Source organism: Apostichopus japonicus, chromosome 23, assembly GCF_037975245.1.
Source record: "Apostichopus japonicus isolate 1M-3 chromosome 23, ASM3797524v1, whole genome shotgun sequence".
Taxonomy (NCBI): domain Eukaryota; kingdom Metazoa; phylum Echinodermata; class Holothuroidea; order Aspidochirotida; family Stichopodidae; genus Apostichopus; species Apostichopus japonicus.
Genome location: NC_092583.1, coordinates 3,065,290 through 3,085,136, shown reverse-complemented (window position 1 = coordinate 3,085,136; position 19,847 = coordinate 3,065,290). Strand labels below are relative to the sequence as shown.

Here is a 19,847-nt window from a genome sequence, read left to right as displayed (position 1 = left end):
CCAAATGTCAAACACTCTTTTAATTCCATGTGCAGAAGTGACAACTTTTAATGCAAGAGAAAGTGATACGCTTGTAAACGAAGAAAATAGCCTGAGCTGAAATCTTGATGATCTGATCAAATCAAGGGGAGAAGTTGAGATAGTGCAAGCAAATGGGCTTGCTTCCATCTAAAGAATGTTTTAACCGGGAGGGGAAAAAACTCCACATGCCACCAATCAATCGAGACACATTTAAATATGTAATACACTGCACTTCCCCTAATCATGACAAATCCGGAACAATTTGACGATCTGTTAATTGTCCTGTCTACTTGAACATGTGACCTCCTGTGTACTTGACCTTGTGACCTCTTGACGACAGCTGGTGGCTTAACTACAGGTGGCAGTCAGACTGTAAGGTCTGAACCGTTCATGAATCAACTACGATAACCTCTTAGTAACAAAGCAACTTTGTACACAATATGATTGTGCAATTGTGAAATAATTGCCAAGAATTTGCAAATCATATTTAGGAAATTTGATAGTCTCAGTCTTGTTGGGTCATGGAAATGCAATGACTGGTGATTTATGGAAAGGAAGTAAGGGGAAATTAGTGGATCTATTAAAAGGGAGCTAAAGGATGGGGAAGCTGTACCGTCCTATATACAGTAGAATGAATCATTATGGCACATCAACATTTTGGTTTGTACACTTACAATAGGTACATGTACTGTACACATGAGCCGGGAGAGGGGGTGGAATGGTGTTGCATCATTAGCTAGAAGTCAAGCACTGCATCATTTTACTAGAAACTAGTAAGCAACAACTTTCTTTTTTGTCCAGTTCTTTATTTTCCCTTCAAGTTTACTAGTTCAAAACTGTTATTTTAAAATTAAAAGTCTGGGGGAGGGGGTGGAGGAAGGTGGAGGGGATGGGGAGGGGCACAGAGGAATGAGTGTAAGGTCACATGGACAGAGTATCTCATTCTAACACAGCAGGATTACATTACATTTATGTATATATGGCAGTATAGTGTAAACCACATAAAATATGCACAATAGTTACTGATGAATTGTTTTTGATAAATTGGTGCGAAAAGAAAAATTAAATATGTACTGTAACGTAAACAGTAAGTCTTTAAGTCAAGTGAAACATGCCATCAAAAATGCAACTTGGGCTAATTACCTGAGCATGCAATACTCTTAACTGCTTAGTTAACTGGGTCAACTCTGTACTGTAATACATTATATTGTAGGGAATTCTGTCACGTTTGCAAAGAATCTTGCGATGTTTGGAAATGGGTACCTTCAGTATAGCTGCTACAGGTTTGTGTGTATCCATGGAACAGATGACAGTTGCAATAACATTAAAAGAACATCTGTCATACACCATCCACAAAGCTTTACCGACATATATGACAACAATGAACAGTTCGGCAAACCGTCTTGATAAGATGAACAAACCGCCACCTTGGAGAAATGAACAAACTGCCGCCTTGAAGAAATGAACAAACTGTCTTGGAGAAATGAACAAACCGCCTTAGAGGAATGAACAAACCGCCTTGGAGAAATGAACAAACTGCCGCCTTGAAGAAATGAACAAACCGTCTTGGAGGAATGAACAAACCGCCTTGGAGAAATGAACAAACTGCCGCCTTGAAGAAATGAACAAACCGTCTTGGAGGAATGAACAAACCGCCTTGAAGAAATGAACAAACCGTCTTGTGGAAATGAACAAACCGCCTTGGAGAAATGAACATACCGCCTTGGAGGAATGAACAAACCACCTTAGAAAAATGATTAAAATATTTGGAAGTGGTTGTCATGCAAACATACAGTTGGTTCTTTCTACATACAAAATTAGACAATATTAATCCATTACTGATTGAATACTGAGTAGAAACACAGGTCAACATGGACAGTACAGGACATGTATACGTCTTTAATGTATTTCTGTCTAGATGTTTTTAAACTTACAATCTATAGATGATTTTGTCACTATCTGCTTTTGTAATAGGGTTCCACAATCCATATCTCGTCAGCATGTTTTCAATATAATCAAATCAAGTTCTTTTTTTTTTTTTGTCTTTCCACCTGTGCCAGATGGCTATAGGCAAAGATAGTCTTAGAAAGAATGACAGCAGTTTTTTTAGAATGAGCGCTTATTTATGCTAAGGCTGTATATATAATACAGTAACCCCCGCCCCTCCCCCAGCCTTAAATAGTCCATTATCAATTTAATTTTTTCACTCATAAATATGAACCATTGTACACATACTGTACATATATGATAACTACAATAGCACTTAGTCTCTACATAAGTTTAATGCAGGTTTAATGAAGCAATGAGTTTAACAGGTAACCAACAAAGAGGCATTTGTACATGCATCATACTGAATGAACACGACTGAAGCAAACTACATCATAACAGTACTTTCATTTACTGTACGTTCATAAAGGAGGTCTCTGTATAGGCCCCAATTTATAGCACGCTTATAATTGCTAGAAATTTTCAAAATGTACTTTCCTGGAGGTCTTTACTCTCCAAATTGTACTCAACCATTTTTAAGGGAACACACAAGATGACTGAATGTCCCAGCGAAGAAAATTGCCTCGAAGGTTGTAATGAAAACAGTTGAAGAATTTTGACCAAAAGGTGACCATATTTAAATATCTAGCATATATGGGGCCAATACAGCATACCTTTAAGGTTTTGTTGCGACCACTATAAATTATACTACTGTACATGTATGGATCCTGTACTTGCCGACCAATCTGGCAAATATTCTAGCTGATTTGGACAGTTTTTAGTTGCTAGACAGTGAATTATCCATTTCTTATAATTTCAAAACTGTTTTTAACTTACTTATATATCAGCATCGATCGATTGATCAAACAGTACGCATATCTCCCAAAGTCTTCAAACTATTTTCCCATTGGGAAGTAACTGCTTCCGTTTATTTCATGTTTTTTTTTTTATTCTTATCCTTATGATTATTATTATAATTCTTTTTTTTTTTTCATTATTTTCATCCCAGGCTTTGATTGTTTGACTATTCTGTTGATTTCCTAAGAGGATGAATATATTAATCAGCCCCTTGGCTACTCTAAATTAAACCTATAATGAAGTGTATCAATCTTGCCTGCTTGGCAAGTAATGGTTCTTCTCGATGCCTGTCAAAAAGGCGATTACTGGCAGTTATAATACACCATGCATTGAGTTTCACTTGGTCAAGTTAGATAATACAGTATAATGGAAATGAGTCAATACCAGACTCTTAGTTAGTCACATAGTCGATTGCATGAAGTGCATTGAGTCTTACCATCTCCTACTGTACTTTAACAGTCATATAGATTCAATTTCATGGTCAAGACGGGTCATATGTATCATGATCGATAAGTCTTACCAACTCTTAGTTAGTCGCATACAAGTCAATTTCATGGTCAAGACAGATCATATGTCAGTGATGCCAGCAGGGTTTGCCCCTAGGGCCTGAAAGTTGTGGGGACTTGGATGTCCCAAAGACTATCTAAGCTATTGTTGGGAACTTTATGAAAAATCCAGAAAAAAAAATTGCGGTATAGGCTCCAATTTGCGTATGCTACAGTGTGTTAGGATAATAGTTAAAAAATTTGCAGAAAAAGCTCAGGCCTATATCTATATGTATATTCCAGAACCCATGTAGTGAATTGCCAGGAGGATGTATGCCTTTCAGCTTAATACTGAAAAAATATCAAAATTGCCTCTTTTCATGAATTAAAAAGCATCCTCTTCAATATTAAAGAGTGCCCTGTTGTTCAAAACTCTTACATGAAAGAAAGCCCTTTTGTTGGGAGAAAATCTGTTGTTTATGGAATGCACAGAGGATCCATTTTGTCACAGAAGGTTTCGTTGCATTAATTCCCTTGTTTACAACGAAAAGAAGTATTTAATGCTAATTAATTTTCATTTTTAATGGGATTATATGGCTTCAGATTCAAGGCCAAATGTTGGTTTAATGAGCAAGACAGATCTGAAGCAAGATCTCTATAAAAAAAAGTTTTTTTTTTTTTGGAGGGGGTCTCGCTAAACGAGTTTTACCATTGAAAATTGAAATAAATAAAATAAATAAAAGCAGTTACAAATGCCTATGTTCACAAGTCACACTTACAGTGACTGTGCAATTTTCTATATTTTCAATGCCAGCAGAAAAATACCATGGTGACAAGTGTAAGTCTGGCAAATGACGTTGCTGTTTTGAAATTGATTGAACAATGCATGAACAAGTATACTGTATATGTATATCTACACGAGATTGCTTTCATGATAACCATTCAGTACCAACTATTTATTCTTTCATTGTACGTACCTAGGTACGCAATTATGATCCTAATGCTTCCATGAATGGAAAAACCACAACAAAAGTCTTCATTATGTATGATGTCTGGAGTCAGTCATTGTTAGATCAGAAATGTTATGAAAATCAACCTGGATCATATTAAAGATTCTGATTAATAATACTAAGCTCAGATTGCTGTTTAACTACCAAAATTAAGCTCTAGACTTTTAATCACCACACACACACCTTACTATAATAATGTACCCGAGCTTCTCCGAGAATGAAGCTCAGCCGTACTGATATCACACAGGTTTGGAGATTTGTAACACTACACTATTCTACCTGCCCTTCCTCTCTATACACTTTATTCCCTGTGGATTGGGAATGGAAATTCAACCAAACACTTCAAGGGGTAGAATTTGGAATGATTGGAAGAGACTTGAAAACTGTCTGAAAATATGTTAAGTGAAAGAAATATGTGCACATGATGTAGACCTCATGAAATGTCGTAACTTCAGGTGGAAGTGAAGTGATCATTACCGCACACTGTGTCCAAAGTAGGATCCTAAAGGGGCTGCAGGATCCTGCAGCCAGGCTGTGTAGGATGTTAGTCCTATCTGCTATGCAGTACTTATCACACAATAGGCAATGCTGGTCTGCCATTGGGCAATATTGCTGCAGCCTGGCTGCAGGATCCTGCAGCCAGGCTGTGTAGGATGTTAATCCTATATGCTATGCAGTACTTATCACACAATAGGCACTGGTGATCTGCCAGAGATAGATCTCTGACATTGGTTAATATTAATGTAGCCTGGGTGCAGCCTGGCTGCAGCCTGGCTGCAGGGACTTTTGCAGCTGCTACAGCTTTTCTTTTTGACATGGTGCATATTAACCAATGGGCAGAGTTTTCACAGATTTCAGACAAGGTAGAGTACTGTAGATGAGGAAAGTGCAATAGTAGCGAGGAGACAGGTAAGAGGGACTGATGGTGATCAATCAGTACAGAAAGGAAATCAATATTTTACATGGTGTTATCAAGAAGGAGAGCTAGGATACTGTAGTATCTAACACACTCCTCATGTAATATAATGTAAAAAGAGTTCACATTTTACTTCCATACTTTCAGCAATAGATTTCCTCCACCTGTGCAAGGTTTAAATGTTGATAAGGAGCAAAAGTGGCATTTTGCCAGACTCATGAATGTCAATTGAGAAGGACAATATTGTACACACAAGAGTGGATCAGATTAATATTTACTGCAAATCCCCACTGAATGGCACAGACCAAAATAAACATGGAATGTTATTAACAGCATCAAAATGATACTACAATAACAGAATTCCTTGAGAACTTTTAATCTCGATAACAAGTTAGCCAAACAACGCTGATTAATATTCCATTGTAATAATTCACACACAAACAGCACATGGAAGAGATTAAGAGCTCCCTGGGTACCCTCTCCTGACACACAGGACTTCACTATTTTGAAACGCTGTACTTCCCATGAAGCTGACAATCCGTATATCAATTAAAACGTTTACTTGCAAAATTTACTTGCATATTTTTTCCCATGAAGCTGACAATCCGTATATCAATTAAAACGTTTACTTGCAAAATTTACTTGCATATTTTTTCCTGAATTGCTTGATGCTGTAACAATTTTCAATCCATTATCACTCAGATTTCTAATATAAATGTGTTTTAAGAATTTCATACATTTAATTTTTTTCCCCTTGTATATTAGACTTTCCCTAAATACCCTTTCCGAATATGAAGCCTCTTGAAGATTTTAGCAATTCCATGAAGTCTTGGGGGTTTTCAACTTCAAAAAATGGAGTAACAATTTAAAAAAAAAATCCTTTGAAGGAAGGGAAAGTGGAGAGGAAAGGAGATAGGGGAAAGAGGCAGACTAAGGGTAGGTTTGAAAACAAACAATATCTTTCAGTAACAGGTCCTATAGTGAATAGAAAACAAAAGATTGACTTTTCCTTCATCAAGTGAGTTGCAGCTACAATTCCATTAAAAATAAGAGTGGGAAAGTTTTCAACCGTTTAATCAGTAACGTTTTGATGAGAGGAGCAAATGTAAACATATCCACAAAATTGTGCGTAGATGCTAAACCAACGTGACTATTGCTAAATGTGCAATCAGTAGACTGACTTTTGACACAAATAGTCATAGATTCAAAGGAAATCATTAGAGTACAGTACTTAGCCCCAAATTTTAGTTTTTGACAACTGCTAAAAACGCTTTTAAGTGTTATACTAATAATCTTGAAGTTCTACCCATCCAAAATAACTATCAGCTACTTTAAACTGCAGCCGTGGCTTAATTAGACGATTAAATTGCCTCAGGAAACGAAAAGGCTTTCGAGGTGACAGTAAACTTGTTAGTTGAATTCTGAACATAAGTGACCGCCGTCATTGTGGCCTCCAATAATATGTTTACAATCATAATATAAAATATGGTTATAGATTTGTGAATAACAATATCCAAGGTGCTCTGTCGCTCACCTGAAGTTAACAAAATGTTGCGCTTGGATTGAAAGTTGTTGAAACAAAATTATCATGAACATTTAGTCTGCACAAAGGAGCAAGATGTCATCATCAAGTTTAGCCTTAATTAAAGAAGCATTCCCGACATTTCTTGTATTTTTCAACTCCATATTTTGGACAACGAGAATAGCTACATTTCTTGTATTTTTCAACTCCATATTTTGGACAACGAGAATAGCTACATATTTATATAAATAGAGTAGATGCGTTATTACGAACGCTGGTTTTTTTCTTCTTTTTCTTATCCTTGAACTGTGCTTTATCCAGGCTAGAACTCTGCCTAACTTTGACTGTATCTGTTAAACAATTTAGGATCAATACCAAACATAAACTATTCCAAAAGTTTCAAAGCTTCAAAGGCCCTACCGTCCGTGATTAGACACTAATGTGTACAGTCAGTACATAAGGCTGCGGTCAATACCCACAGCACAGTAAACAAACGATACAGCGATGGACATCTCAGGTCCAGCTAAAGATAACAAGGTATCACGTTTCATTACTGTCTGCGTTTTGTAGCGACACAAACAAAACGCCACTTGCAAGCAACAGAAAGTTAACTTTTTCAGATGCGGTTTGGGGTGAGTCTTCAATGCCTTTAAAGATACAGTGGCATGGCAATGGATAGAGGCTCCTTTGTGCTGGAGATTCTCCTCATTGACTGTGTTAGGGAGTGATTCGAGAGTTGAATGACTGACAGTAAAATCACTCTCGGTTCGTGAATCCCCCCGAATAATGATCAGATACTACACACAGAAGTAGTGTGTAAATCTTCAAAACAGTTACTGTAGCAATCTGACATACATATAACCATCAAAAGCAGTCCAAAGCGAACAATTGCTGAACCGATGAACAGCTGGTGAATCAAAAGCGACGATGATCAAGATAGAGATAGGATGAGAAAGATTGATAACGATTATCAAGAGCGATACGAAGAGCGAAGCTCGCACAAGAGGCTGGCAATTACGGAAGGGAGATGGCCATATACACACACAAACAATTGCCAGATGCTAGAGCGAGGTAAATACGGTAATGCATAAGGTTATATGAGGTGATGGAGTACAGTACATGCTGTGAATTCATGTACAACCATGCTTGAACACCATACTGAGTTATATCCCAACCCGAGTGAATCGTGAGTGATTTAAGTTGAATGACTGTCAGTGAAATCACTATCAACAAGTGAATCCCCCTGAAAAATCCTCATATTATACACAGGGTACAGTAGTAGTACCATATTGTATAACAATGACTGAAGCAACACGTACTGTATCTGTTCAAAATACCACACCATACTGAGTTATATCCCAACCCAAACAATCTTTAAAGACCAACTATGGAGACTTTTCGATGAACATAAAATCCCACCATTTTTCATGTATGTAATCCTTAACTGACTCCAATTACATTGCTGTAATTAACTTTACCAATTTCGGACGTTAAATAAGTGAAAAATGGGACGAAAAGTCTGCTTCTATTTCAGACATTCCTGAAACATTCCTAAGACATAAGGTGACCATGTGACGTCAACGTTTGTATACCTCACTCACAACTATACTTTTAGTGTGTAAAGTCGTATGCTTGAGCTGCCAAAAACATCAACGATATTACTCCTTTTTCCTCAAAATGTCACAATTCTGTGTTGTTGGAGGTTGCAGTTATACCTCATCCAACAAAAGCATCAGCTTTTTTAGATTTCCGAGTAAAAGAACCGACGTAAAACGCCGCAGACTTTGGATCAATTTTTTGAGATCCACGCGGAAAGATTTTTCAGCACCCGGAGTATCTCATGCCCATGAGTCCACATGCATGACCCTGCTTCTGTGTATGCTGCATATGTCTCATTCTGTGAAAATTATATACTGTCGATAGCTGTGTCGGACCATGGTCGGACATAGCTAATGTGAAATTGACCGTAAACACGCCCTGGACGTCCTTACATGTAACATTATATCACGCAATTGACAGTAATATCTTTACTGTAAGAGATGACCGTATATACCCTGCCAAGGGTATAGCATTGTTAGTACATGTACGGTAGTTAGTTACAACTCTCGCCGGCGTTGGCTCACAGCATGTGTAAATAGCCATGTTAGGATTTATCTATTTCATTTGTTGTATTCCAGTATCGTGAGTTCCTGATACATGTGTAATATTGTCCGTTCTGTTTATTCCGACATCTGCATGGTCCAAGGAGTTGAATAAAAACGGTAGTATGTAGCGATCGGACGTTTTATTTCGTTAGTGACTGTCTTGTGATTGTGGGATGTTAGTACTGGGCAAGGCCTGTTTCAACTAGACCTAACTCTATGGAACTACACAGACTCACGGTAGTTTTTCGCCCAGGATTGAACAAGAAGCGTGGATTAGGATATTCACTGCTAAATTTGTTTATTGACAGGATACTTTTTCTGTGTTTGTATACTTTTGGATATTAAAACGAGTAAGTACTATGTAAGTATATTGTACCGTACGGACCTATTGACGCTATGCTATGTAAAAGATGCCTCCATTTGAGTGGAAATTTTGCTAATAAAATAAGCAATTTAACTAAAATTTCTGCTTATAATTGTCTTAAAACTTGTTGTTAACCTTCATGTGTTCTTGTTTTAAGCTAACAGCTTTTCAAACGCTCGAAATTGGAAGTCAAAAACAGTACAATTGTTCGCTATCTGTGTACAAACAGTGCCTATATCAGCGTTTGATTTTCGCGGTATACAAACTTTGACGTCACACGGTGACCAGAGGCTCCTTTGGGTCAATCTCTGTTTTCAGACATTCCAGAGGTTCATGTCACGTGACTACCCAAAATGTCCATTTTCGTGGTCGTTTTTGATGGGTTATAGTAGGTTTTCGAAGATTATTTTTTACACATGTTGATTATGGGTATGTAAACTCCTAAATTAATGGAAAATCTCAACAACAAAAATTGCCTCCATATTTGGTCTTTAAAATTGTCAGTCACATCAAACATCAAATCCTCTCCTGAGCATCCATAGCCAAGAGTAGCAACCAAACCTGACCTCTGACCAACAGCACCCATCCTCCTCCCCCCCCCCCTCTCTCACCCAACAACCTCTTCATCTCATCTTCTATAACCAAGAGAAACAACTAAATCATCATCATTAACTCTGATGAACAACACTCACCATCCCCCCTCCCCCTCCCACAATAACCTCTTCACCCCACCCTCCAAAGCCATGAGAAGCAACCCCAACAATCATGTGTCTATGTGATCGAGATAACTCCACTTAACAACTTCCCCCACCTCTTCACCCCCCCCCCCCAAATTGCCAAGAAGAACTTTTATTCCATTCAGGAGACTCCACAGGGCTTTATGTTCCTTCGCACACTAGGCTTGTTCATTATCACATAATTTATGTTCTGTAATAGAGAGGAGTTTTGCAACTGCTGAAACTTAAGATTATGGTCTTTGTTTCAGCAACAACAGTTAACATTCTACCTTAGAAAATATGAGAAGAAAAAACAAAGAGAAAGTAAGATTCAGTTCCTGGGGGAGGAGCAATACGATATCACAGTCTTCACAGATTTACAACACAATTGTTAAACAGCCCCTAATCATGACCTTTTAAACTACTGTAGGATATCTTCCCAAACTGTGCAAGATTTTTTCTTTGCTGTTTGAGAAAAAAAAAACCTTCCTCGTAACAACGGTAATCACCAAGGTCTCTTTCATCAAAAGGAAAAGATGTTAGCTGGATTTGTGCACCACAAATAAAGAAATAAAGAATGACAGTTTGGCATCTGTAGAGAGTTTTAGGAGGAAAAATCATTACCAGCTACTGTGTAACGATAAACTGATTAAAATTACGATAAAATTCAAGAATTTTGTTCGCTTACATTGACTAATAAACATATCAAAGCATTGCTGCCTGAGCTGTGTGCCTTCCTCTCTTCATCTGAAACAACACATTTGCCATCTTTCTCATATCTCTCTTATCTTCCACCCTGCACAAGCCCTCCTCCCCCCCCCCCCCCCGATTATGTCTCCAAAAAATCAATATAGCTGTTGAAATGAAGGAGAGAAGCTGAAAGAGACTGTTTACACACAAGCTCAGAATATCACGCACACTACTACTTTACAGAGTCCGAGGCAATTCCCGTAGTCAACTGCATATATTTCAACTTCTAGAAACCATATCTTAGAAAGCCCTGACTCGTTCCTGCACGTACAAAATGTGCATTTTGAAATCCACGTCTATGACCCGAGGGGATACGGAGTGATGTTGCAGTTTTGTTGGAGAATTACACTACCTGATTGGATATTACTTTATTTGTTATTCCTGGTTTAGGCGAAGATAGACATCCCTCTTCTGTTTCGGAGTGAGACATAACAAATAAACGATGAATCCGTGCCTCGGTATCTAGATCTAGCTGGCCAGTTTATTTTTAGAATCTATTATCCATCCGAATTACTACTGATGGTAATACTAACGGGACGCAGCCATGCCCGGCGAACACGATTAGCAATCCGAGGTCTAATTTTTGTATTTTTTTTTGTAACTTTTGCTGGTTATTCTTTTCAAAGCACCCTGGACTCTCTCTCTCTCTCTAAATCAGTTTGTGCAGACAGCAGCTCTAGTCAATCCTCCTTCACTGAAGGATGGATCTAGAATTGGATGGAATGAATTTATTAAAGTAGAGCAGATTTACTTCTTTACAAACTGGTTATTTCTTGGTCATCTTAACCTTTAAGTTTTGACTGTTCAACTTTCGGCTCGTCTGAGGCTATGGGATATCACCTGTATTCATGTACCGTAGCCTACTGGTGGTATAGCTGGTCTGGTCAGCTGTAAATTCAAAAGTCCACTGCTAATCATTTCTTTTAATTCTTACCCTACAATTCATGTTTAAAACCCTGATTTCAGAGTTAATTCCTACCTCTGTTCCTGAACTGCAAGCTGGGATTCAAGACTAGCAGATTCACCTCTTTTTGGTGGAGCAGCATACATTTTACACAACAGCCCACATTTTTAAACCCATGCCCCCCCCCATCTCCCCACAAATTGAAACTCACCAATTAACTACACTAGAGTAATATATATTCGTACTTCCCTTTGCAATATTATCGTGCTAACAGCTTTAATATCACTCCCAAAACAGTGACGACCCTTGAAAATCTCACGTACTGTACGAAATTGTTGCTACTGAAACGTAACTTCTGTATCAAACATTATCGAACGGTCCTCTCGCATGCATTCGGGTTGGGTTGCACATAGTCAATCTTTACTACGTGGAATACTATACCACACACTTATTACATCATATCTACTTTACATATTGAACAAAACTCCATATATATGCGACATGTACCTATATATTACTTTGCTTTTCTCATGTTCTCTCCTCTTAGCATAAACTTGATTGAATTTCAAGTTTACAGCACATTAAAGCAGAACTTTGTGAAATTGGAAAAATCTTCTTGGAATGTGTTTCTTTACCTAGAACTAATTGGAGAAACGGAAGGACGAGCTGGTACAACTTGAGATGGTTGCCATGGTCACGGATTCATGTGGAGCAATAAATCTGGGTGGTTTGTTGAACATACCATACATTGGTTTACTTTTAGTGATGTGTATCATCAATGATATTTCCCTACAGTAAGGCATACTGTAAATGACAGAAACATTTGGACACTAATGTTTTTGTCTGTACTTGGAAGTACACACAGTCAATGCATGTTTTACCTTGCATCAAGTCAAATCACCAAAGGCTAACATTATGATGCATGGACCAATGCTTGTATCTGGTCAATTAATATTCCAAATTGCCCTTGTTTTTTTTCAGGTTTTCAAGATTTTCAGCTGTAAAATATGCTAATTCCCTGAGATCCCCCATTCGGGCTGAATTAATGATTGCGTTCGTTCCTCAGTTGCAGGCCTACTGTAACAATATTAAATTCTACTGACATAATAAAACTCACCCAAAATATGTTCTTTCAACTGCATATGAACAACAGACTACAGAGCACCATTGAATGACATTAAAACATTTAAACTCAAAACATTTATCCTTGACAAATTTGTAAAGTGTTAAAACTGAAAGTGTATTGAAACTAATGCATTGTAAACATGTCATTTGAGTTTATATAAAAGTCTTAATTGCTTTCCCTATTGAGTTGTGCACTGAGGAACTGAACTAATAGTATATCAGTGTATTTAGTCTAAGTGGAAAAGCTGCTGACTGTACCTGAAGACCTACACATGCTTAAAAAGGACATTTTCTCAAAATTGTTAAAGTGGTACAGAAATACAACCTGGTCTAAATGGCAACCATGTTTTTTGTTGATGATGATCTTCAACATGCCAAAATTAATTTTGTGCCTAAACTGTATCCTACAGAGGTAAGGGATTCCTTTTGGCAATGTCATAATGTGTCAAACAAATTCACTTTGTGGACGTGATGAACATTACAATCACTGTTACTCACAACAGAAATTTGACGATATTTCACAAATTCCTTTCATGAGAATGTTGACTTCAACCACTGGCCAGATATACAGTGTGATAAGTTTATAAATAACATTAATAAATTATGCAATTTTACAGTAGTTATGCCACAAATGGCACACTTCTTTATCAATTGATTTCTATTTATAATCCTATTGTAGGCTGGCTTCCAAAACATAATTAGAAGTGAATTATATTCTTGCCAAACTGGAAATTAAGTTAACAATTTAGAGTTGGCTTCAATGTTGTTTCCTGTATATCTAATTGCATTTCACATTCTTATTGTTTACATCCTAAATGGAACCTTACAACGGCTTTTCTGGTGTCAGCATCCAAATGGATGTATGAAAAACATATTTATACAAATGGTAAGAAAATATCAAAATCTGAATATTCATCTGTATGCAACATATAAGTCTGCACATAATACTGAAGATTGATATATGGACAGAGAATAGGACAAACACCGTACAGGTTACAGCTCTGCAAAGGAGTGTATTATATTGTATATTGTGAATGTAGAAAGACCTGAGATAATACCACAGAGACAAGTGACCAAACCTACAAGTAGTTAACACTGAACACTATCAACCTATCCTACAAACATTTGGCTTGAAAATAACTACTATACATGTACTCGCTTGCATCTGAAGCAAACTCTACTTTTTATAAACTAGTATCTGAACTTAGAAGGCCAGAGTATCTAAACTGTGATATTATAGATTTGACAGCAACCGATCCGATGCCACAACTAACCGATCCTATGCCACAACTAACCGATCCTATGCCACAACTAACCGATCCGATGCCACAACTAACTGGTCCTATACCACAACTAACCGATCCAATGCCACAACTAACCGGTCCTATGCCCCAACTAACTGATCCTATACCACAACTAACCGATCTGATGCCACAACTAACCGATCTTATGCCAAAACTAACCGATCCTATGCCACAACTAACCGGTCCTATGCCACAACTAACCGAACCTATGCCACAACTAACTGATCCGATACCACAACTAACCGATCTTATGCCACAACTAACCGATCTTATGCCACAACTAACCGGTCCTTTGCCACAACTAACCGATCCGATGCCACAACTAACCGAACCTATGCCACAACTAACCGATCCTATGCCACAACTCACTGGTCATATGCCACATCTAACCGGTCCTATGCCACAACTAACCGGTCCTATGCCACAACTAATCGATCCTATGCCACAACTAACCGATCTTATGCCACAATTAACCGATCCTATGCCACAACTAACCGAACCTATGCCACAACTAACCGATCCTATGCCACAACCCACTGGTCATATGCCACAACTAACTGATCCTATGCCACAACTAACCAATCCTATGCCACAACTAACCGGTCCTATGCCACATCTAACCGGTCCTATGCCACATCTAACCGGTCCTATGCCACAACTAACCAATCCTATGCCACAACTAACCGGTCCTATACCACAACTAACCGATCCTATGCCACAACTCACTGATCCTATGCCACAATTCACCGGTCCTATGCCACAACTAACAGATCCTATGCCACAGCTAACCGATCCGGTGCCACAACTAACCAATCCAGTGCCACAACTAACATTGGCTCCCATCCACATCCAACATCACACTGATACCTTTCTGTATCTGGTCATAGAGGGCGCACAGTGTTAAAAAGATTACCAGTTCATTCTAGGCACGGTAGAACAAGGTGCTAAGGTTGTGGGGAGACAGGTAAGCGAGGAAAGAAAGAAATTCTGCAATAAGATTAAGACTCCATTCCTTTGTGTCCACAAGATGATCTTGCACCTCAACAGTTGTAGCCTTTATCTTCAAACTATTCCTGAACATAAAAACACTGCATTGCTATGGGCCAGCTTTATCTGAAACTAAAACCCAATGAGACTGGGCCCTGACCCTTTTGTATCAATATATTTCAACTGAGATCAAGGTCTAAATTAACCTTCCATATCACAGACATGCTGATAACATACTGTACATCGACACATTACGAGGCCTATTTCTTAAGATCTAACACTATTGAAGTAGCCTCTTGACATTATGGCTGTAAAGTGACAAACATCATTTACGGACTGTCACCCTATATTAAAGACCAATTTCATCTTCAGATAACCCTTTTATATGGAGAGCCTCCTGTAACATTAAACAACTGAAAAAATTTGACATGTTTACAAAATGGAAACAGTGAACCACAAAGTGTGTAAATGACCAACCTGTTAGCCCCTTGAAGTCGCTAATTCTCACACTACAGTATAACAAATCATCAAATATTCATATTCATCCCATCTTGAACTTGAAACTGAAATAAGCTTGAAGGCTAACGTCGGTGGGAAGTAAGATCGCTGGAAAACCGCTACTCTTTATGAAACAATTTACGACCGTGTGTACCCTGGATGTTAAATCATCGTGAGGCAGGATCGTAAGGCAGGTTGTGCCTGGATATGATCATGAGGGTATAAACCAAGTACAACATACTCGCAGTATTCCAACTGCTAGACTAACATACATCTAGGTAGGAGATTTATTGCGGCTGGTTATGGTTAGGCTGGCTGGCTATTCCTAGCATGGAGAGTATACGTGCACTACTTGCGTGCTACTTAAACGCTGTTAGCAAGGATTCAAAACTGTACATCAACTTTGTATAAACTAATTGCAATTGTACTTTGAACGATACAAATGTCACATTTGTTCACACAATTGGCAACCAGTTAAAACCAGAACTACAACAAGAGCCCAATGAGCACTATGGTTCCTTGCTTAGTGGAATATAAATATATAAGTCATGGTTAGCACAATACACATTTGGAGGGCCCAAAATTTCCTGACTTTTCCATGACTTTCAAGGATCTAACTGTAAAATTCCATGACATTTCACCTATAATGCATGTTAATTTGAATACTAACTTTAATTATACTATACTTACATTAGTATGCATAAGTTTAATAGGACTGTAGGCTACATGTATTATTATTATTATTATTGGGCCTATCCTAGACGTACCCATGAAGCATACCCGTATTAAAGGAAACCTCACATGGTGCCAGATTGTCTTGTATGCCATAAAACAGCGACAACAATTTCAACCAAATTTATTCAAATTAAATATTGCACTTGCATAGGTCTAGTAATTTTCAGTTTTGGAAAGTGACCTTGTGACCACATTAAATACAAAATAAGTAAAAATTTGTAGAAGGAAGTTTGTGTGGATCTGGGCCCACAAATCGGGCCCAAAGCATGTGTCCGAAACTGCATACGAAGTGGAAATCATTTGGGCCTACTCGTGCCAAAATGGGCCCGACAAAATTTGGAGCCCAAATGGGCCTAAAGTATTTAGGCCCACATGTACCAGCAGTTAACAGTTTGGGAGTTCCATCCAATTCAAGGTTGTGGGGTTATTGCAATGTACAAATTTTTATGTTTGACTCCATAACCCCCTTAAATACTCAAGTCAGTGCCAAAAACAATAAGGCACATCTAAACCTTGACAATGTGCTGACCGTGTTGAATGGTGACATATACTGTAGGCCCACAGTACAGTAGTTCTAAAACAAGATAACTTCTAAACAATGGGTACTAAGGCAGCTCATATAGTCTTGTTGCAGGCACTTTTTATTCATGGGCCAACTTCTGCCAGAGAGAGGGAGCTCTAGGTTGGATGACCACTTTGGTAGGTATCCATTCTGCCTCCTCCCATCCCCCCCCCCCCCACCTCATCCCATCTCCTTTGAGTCCCCACCAAATCCTCAATCACAATTATACAGTGTCACAGTAACTCATTACAAATATGTGGCATTGTTATCAGAGGGCAGTATTACACAATTACACTTAGTAACGTGCTTAATATTGTATGACAATGTTTTCTCTCTAACCTTCATTATTTCTATCTCTATTTTTACCTTCTTTTATACCTGAAATGACATTTGTAGAGTACTTTTCCTCTCTTGACTTCAGCTTTGGTATTTTTTTTTTATCTGCTTTACTTGACCTTCTCCAAAACCTGGAGATATTTGTAAGGCATTCCAGAGTGCTGACTTTTAATTTGTAAAATGCATCACACATTAACTTAAGGGTAGGCTGACACATAATCTACTACTAACATGCTGTATAGATCTCAAGAAATACGTGTGCATAAAATAGAGGGCAGTACTTTGTTTTTCAAAAACATTTAGGGGCAGCTGGCTAAACATGGATTAAACAACAGCTGATATATTTTTTTCATGGCTGTTATGATTTCAAGGCTCAATCACATTAAAGCCCAATTACTTGGCACGGGTGTCAAAGTCACTTGATAGGGGCATATATATTGCAGTGTAACTTCACTTACAGATAAAGACAAAAATTGAAGATTGAGAGGGAGAAGAAAATATCACACTTTGTATTAGGTAAAAAAACATTTACACTTAATATCTGAGAAAGAAAATATTAATGAAGGGGGAGTTGAATGGTACAGGAAAGGCATGGTTTTGATAGGAAGACTATCTAAAGTATAGAATTTTCTGTTAACAAACACAAGACAAGAATGCAAAACAACTCCATAAGAATGTAGAAGACGTCTCAGATACTAGGAGGAAATGTGTCAGGTATCTCATGTGACATAACCGGCCAAATTCGCCTCATATTCGGGTGGAAAAAATGCATAATATACAAATTTTTGCTGTTAGTTTAGGATAATTGACCCTGTATATGGGTAGGAATTGTGTGGGCTAGCAATTCATTGCAATTAGGGTACAAACATTAGGGAGTGAAAAGTGGTAAATGAATTCCAACGTTCCGATGAATTCTGATGCGTAAGTCTTTATACAACCACAAGTCGAATTGAAGAAACTTGAAATGTTTGAAATCAATGTTCTTTGGCGTATTAAACAATTTTCAGTCCCTGGGCCAATAAAAAAAATGCTGTTTGGCCAGACATTTCAATTTCCACCGGCCAAGGAATGTGAAAAGAAACGCAAAATTTGTTTGTTTTTTTTGCATTTAAAATGCCAAACTGGCAACGATGGTGAGACTTAGCCCTAACTATAGTGTCTGACAAGTCCTAGCCAAGAGTATGATATATGAACCTTTCAGCTCTATTTCTTGCAAACTAGCTATTCTGATGAAACGCACCCTAAAAATTCTCCAAAATATGATAGATAATGCAAATTATGAAGTACTGAATCTTCAAACACGCCATCCCTCTGCTACTGTGCAGATTCTTTGTGACAAAGGAGGCCACCCTCCTCCCTACGGGAGACCTAAGTTGTGAATCACCGGCATCAGTTGAGCATCGTCACACTTCAGACCCATTAACATGGAATGATAGAGGGAGACAGCTTAGAAACAAAAACCTGATACTGCAGGCTGTCAGAGATTGGTTGACACCATTGTGGTGAACAGCATATATGTATGTATATATATATATAAATGAAAACGTTTATATATATATATATATATATGTATATATATATATATATATATATATATATCTATATATATATCTATATATTGTTCGATACAGGTGACAAATGCATACAGTGGAATTACGACCTTCCTTACCAGTTTCGAACCTCTGGACATGCAATCAGCGTCCATAGCCATAGCATGGAAAATTACAGCCTAGTGACTTGTTAACTTTACCATCAGCCAATCTTACTAGCAATGCAATCCTTCTGAGATACACCCTCACAGCTATTGATGATTTTTGCCAATTTACGAGCAATCATACATCAAAACCTGGCTTTCCTCTATTACTAAGATTTTTTTTTATGTAACAAAGGAGGCTCATCTCCCAAAGGAACACTTAATTGTCATTCTTTGATCGAAGCAAAATCAGGACCATTAACAGGCTATAAATTGTGAACCATTAGAGGCTGGAGCTGCTATTTAGAGATCCCTGATTAGGAGTGGGGAGATGGTTCCAGGAAAAGTGACACAAACCTTGATTTACAGAGCGTTGTCCCGGTGATAAGGTGTTTCATCTCAATGTTTAAACTTGAAAAAGCTATCCCTATCGACCGAAGGTCTGCTGATCAACGCAAGCATAGCTTTTATAGGCGACACCAACCCAACCATCATTTTTGGCTTTTGTGACAGCGTTCTTCGTGATGAACGATTCCACTAAACAGCTAAAAAAAAGTCTTGCTTGATTTGGGAGATATCCTAGATTAAAAGTCGTGTCTGGGAGATGTCAGTTTGTAAAATCTGTGATGTCATAGAGCCATTAGGATCTGAGAACCGTTTACTTTCTCGGTTTTTCTTTTAATATTTTCAAGGTCAAATGCGCAACAGTGTTGATATTGAAACCCATTACGTCATTAGCTCATGTTAAGTGCTTCGATCTTTTCGATTCAGCAGTTACTGTCTCTGTTTTTCTTTTCCTATTTGAAAAATTCAAAATTACTAATTTTATCTATACTAAGATAAAATTACTAATTTTATCTATTTTCAAGATAAAATTACTAGCTGGGTTGACAATGAAACCAATGTCATCATTAAGGTCCTTTTGTAGAGC

The 19,847-nt window shown here is 37.9% G+C and overlaps 1 protein-coding gene across 5 annotated transcripts in view; it reads right to left on the bottom strand.

Moving 5' to 3' along the window:
* The window catches only part of LOC139964834 (electroneutral sodium bicarbonate exchanger 1-like), a 119,693-nt gene that overhangs the window by 67,177 nt on the left and 32,669 nt on the right, over window positions 1–19,847 (bottom strand). Inside the window, exon 1 of one of the 5 annotated variants that reach the window (XM_071966852.1) lies at window positions 15,570–15,591. The exons of the other annotated variants lie outside the window; for them this stretch is intronic. The gene's annotated coding sequence lies outside the window, so the exon portion shown is untranslated. Of the gene's footprint in view, window positions 1–15,569; window positions 15,592–19,847 lie in introns of those variants that run through there. 5 annotated transcript variants of the gene reach the window in all.